The 4,600-nt window shown below is 35.1% G+C and overlaps 1 pseudogene; it reads right to left on the bottom strand.

Annotated features, from left to right (window-relative positions):
- Positions 1–1,802: 1,802 nt before the first annotated feature.
- LOC111740143 lies at positions 1,803–1,921 on the bottom strand (annotated as a pseudogene).
- Positions 1,922–4,600: the final 2,679 nt, after the last annotated feature.

Below are 4,600 nucleotides of genomic sequence, written 5' to 3'. Positions count from 1 at the left end.
ACCCAGAGTCAAAGGCCACGTCAAGATCATTTCCAAAAGCATGAAAAAGTCAAGGGAGACCCAGGGCTAAATGTTTCCCTAGAAAAGTTTGCTTACTCCTTCCCATCTTCAATGCCTCCAATTTCTCTCATTCTAGCAAGAGAATAAGGACTAAAGAAGCCTGCAGAGGAAAAGATAATAGTCTATGTGTTGGCTTGAATTCCCTCTAAGAGGTGAGAAAAAATATTTACTCTAATTAATTCTGTCCAGTCTTGTTTCAGCAGTATAACTGATTGGTCCTAGTTCTCTTAAGCAGAAATTTTGTCTAGGGCCCTGGCAACTACCTTGGGTGGCAGGAATAAAATAAACAAAACAAACTAAACCTAAAAATTCCCTAATACATTATATTAGTTTCCTATTATGCATAAATATTACCACACATTTAGTAGCTTAAAACGTCACACACATTTATTATCTCACAGTTTCTGTGTGTCAGGTATCTGGGCACAGTTTAGTTGGGTCTTCTGCAAGGCTTTAATCAATGCCAGGCTGCATTCTCATACAGAGGCTTAACCAGGGCAAGGCTCATTTCCAACTACCTTCAGGCTGTTGGCAGAATTCATTTCATTGGAGTTCTAAAACTGAGGGCCACAGTTTCCTGCAGGCTGTTGGCTGTCCTCAGCTTCTAGAGATGGGCCACAGCTTCCTGCCATGCCACATGGGCATGCTAACAGTCAGTTTATTTCTTTGAAGCTAGCAAAGGAGAAAGTCTTCAGAGCAAGTTTACTCGCAATATGGTATCCTTCATAATGTAATGTAAGCAAAAGTGTGACATCCCATCACCATTGCCATATTCTTATGTTTGGAAGTCATGGTTCCTACCCACACCCAAGGGAAGGGGATTAAATGGGAGGTAAGGGCCCTAGAAGTAACTTTGAAGTCTTGTGTACTTTAAGCACAGTATGTGATGTATGCTTTAATATTGTTTAGATGGACTAGAACAATGGTAAATATCAATAAGTGGTGATTATTGTGTATGTGTGTCTGTCTATCTATCTATCTATCTATCTATCTATCTATCTATCTATCCATCCATCTATCTATCATCTATCTATCATCATCATCTATCTGCCTATCTATCTATCTGCCTATCTATCTATCTATCTATATCTTAATGTATAACAGGCTTTATAATGCTTATTACAAAGTTTATTCAGTGATATGTTGGTGCATGTTTAACCAGCACTCTCACAGGGAAAAGCTCTGCTTTGTAGTACTACTAATTTCCATGATGTAAGTACTCTCACAATACCCAAATCCAAGATTCCACTCTATTACTAAATGTGGTATTAATAAAGAGATGCATGATCTACTCTCACAAAAAGGTATGAGCTGTCTCTTGCACACCATTGGAATCGCTGTAAAGAATAAATGATATATTGATTACATTTTATACCTGTTATAAACATTTAATAAATTAAATTGCCTCTTTCCTCTTCCTTATGACCATGACAATAATTGCTAATGATTATTTGATTGAGATGATGATAATAAAGATGTTGATGATGATGAAGTAACTTGAAACTTACTGACAAGGGTGGGGGGAATAAAAAGAATTTGAAAAACCATAAGATATTTCACCCACAAGCAAATATAAAACAATCTTCAAAAAAGCATGCACCAATATTGTAGATACACTACCTGTATTTTATTTCTTTTTATTTATTTATTTATTTATTTATTTTTAAGTGAGGCAACCTTTGGTTGACCTCACAGATTGCAAGGACCTTGTCAGCTTACAATCCCTTATTATTTACTTTTTACACCTACAGCACCTGGTCTTCCTAGGTGGTCTCCCATCCAAGTACTAACCAGGCCTGACCCTGCTTAGCTTCTGAGATCAGACAGGATCCGGCTTGTTCAGGGTGACATGGCCATAGACCACAACCTGTATTTTAAAGGTTTATAAGCAACATTATAAAAAGTATATTTCAAAAAGCATATCTTTCTGAGTCTGTTAGTTTCCCTAACTCTTCCCATTTCCTGTCTATTCTTGTTGTGCTTGTTCAGAGGTGGCCCACCTATAAAGTCAGAAAGTAGGTGGAGTCCCCTTTTGGTATACTTGCTTGGTGTTAAAAGGACTGTGGATTCAGAGGCAAATAGGATCTCTTATGACAGGAAAAAAAGATGGAGGCTGAGAATCAAATAGTCAAAGAAGAGACAAACTATTACATTGGCAAATTACATGTTTATCTCTCGTCTTCCTTTTCTAACATTCCCACACTCTTTAAAATAATTTGATTTCTGATAATTTAAATGCGATAAGATCGTTTAGAGTGAAAATTTGTCTAAATAAATGTCTACTTCACTAAACTGAGGACTCTATATATGAAACTAGGTAGTAAAATCTTAGAAGAATCATATCTACTTTAAAAATGGCCTTAAGCTATGTACAAAACCCAGGAAATAGAAAAAATATAAATAATTTGGGTAGAAACACTCTTATTCCCCTTTAAAATGGAAGCATTTGGGCCTCAGGAAACATTTTCTCAAACCTAGTTCTTAATAATTTAGTGCAAGTTAGCTGTAAGTCTGAAGTTTTAAAGGATTAACGGCATCACAGAAGAGTAAATTTTAAGATCCATTATATTGTAAAAATTGACCAAGAATAAGTCTGAATAATTCAGATCTTGAGAAAGTTAAGAGCATCATATTGTTTTATGGTGGCTTTAGGGATCAGTGGATAGACAGTGGGGTTTTGGTCTGAAGATGATGAATATTCCCCACTTTTAATATAAGGAGGATAATCAGAGTCAGAAAATTAGGTGGTCTTTGGAATCTTCTGAGAGTAGCCATGCAGTGGAAAGCCAGGAGGATCCACAATACAAAGAAGAGGCTTCCATGATCATCTTCATTATCATCATTATCATTTATTGAGCAATTACTATGTGCTGTGAATTTTATGTGGATTATTTCTTTTAATCCTCATGATAACCCTTGGAAAATATGCAATGATTATCTCCACTTTAGGGAGTTTAAGTAATTTGCCCAAAGTCATAGAGCCCTATTAGTGGTTGAACTGGAATTTATCCAATTATCTATCAAAGGACACTGGTTCCATGTCTTGGCTTCTATGAATAATGCTGCTATGAACATCAGGGTGCATATATCTTTACAGATAAATGTTTTCAAATTTTTTGGGTAAATACCCAGAAGAATTGTTGGGTCATATGGTAACTCTATTCTTAATTTTTTGAGAAACCTCCATACTGTTTTCTATAGTGGCTGCATCAATTTGCATTCTCACCAGCAGTGCACAAATGTTCCCTATTCCCCACAACCTCTCTAACACTTATTACTTGTCTTGTTGATAGCCATTCTTACAGGTGTGAGGCAATAAGTATCTCATTGTGGTTTTGGTTTACATTTCTCTAATAGCTAGTGAAGTTGAGCATCTTTTCATATGTCTGTTGGCCATTTATATGTCTGCTTGGGAGAAATGTATGTTTGGACCTTCTGCCCATTTTTTAATTGGATTGTTTGTTTTTTTGTTGTTGAGTTGTGTCAGTTCTTTGTATATTTTGGATATTAACCCCTTACTGGGGGTGTTGTTTACAAATATCTTCTTCTATTTAATATTTTGACTCTCTGTCTTGTTGGTGGTTACTTTTGCTGTGCAGAAGCTTTTAAGTTTGATATAGTCCCACACTCTATAAGGAAGACGAGAGATAAACATGTAATTTGCCAATGTAATAGTTTGTCTCTTCTTATTTATTTTTGCTTTTATTTTCCCTGACTTTGAGGTCAAATTTATAAAATTCTCTTAAGTCCAAGCTCCATGAGTTTAGTACCTGTTTTCTTCTATGCAATTTACTTTTTCAGGTCTTAATTTTAGGTCTTTCGTCCATTTAAGTTAACTTTGGTGTATGGTGACAGAAAGCAGTCTAGTTTTATTCTTTTACATTTTCTCAGCATTATTTATCGAAGAGGCTTTCTTTTCTCCTGTGTGTGTTTTTGGCTTCTTGTCAAAAATTATTTGCCCATACATATGTGGGTTTATTTCTGGGCTCTCAATTCTGTTCCATTGGTCTGTATGTCTGTATTCTTGCCAATACAATGCTGTTTTGATTACTGTCACTTTGTAGTATAATTTGAAGTTAGGCCATGTGATATCTCCAGACTTGTTCTTTTTTCCTCAGGATTGCTTTGGCTATTTGGGGTCTTTTGTGATTCTACACTAATCTGGTGACTTTTTGTTTTACTTCTTTAAAAAATGCCTTTGAAATTTTGATAGGGATTGCATTAAATCTGTACATTGCTTCAGGTTATATGGTCATTTTAACTATGATGACTCTTCCAATTCATGAATGCGCAATAGCTTTCCATTTCTTTGTGTCTTCTTTAGTTTCTTTTAGTAATGTCTTTTAGTTTTCAGTGTATAGATCTTTCACGTGCTTTGTTAAGTTTATTCCTAGGTATTTTATTCTTTTTGTTGCAATTGCAAAAGAATTTTTTTTTTCATTCCTTTTCCTGAAATTTCATTGTTAGTGTATAGAAACATTATGGATTTTTGTAGGTTGATTTTACATCCTGAAACTTTACTGTATTTGTTTATTGTTTC

This window comes from Pteropus vampyrus, unplaced genomic scaffold, assembly GCF_000151845.1.
Source record: "Pteropus vampyrus isolate Shadow unplaced genomic scaffold, Pvam_2.0 Scaffold58, whole genome shotgun sequence".
Lineage (NCBI taxonomy): Eukaryota > Metazoa > Chordata > Mammalia > Chiroptera > Pteropodidae > Pteropus > Pteropus vampyrus.
This window is presented reverse-complemented; position numbering and strand designations above follow the sequence as displayed.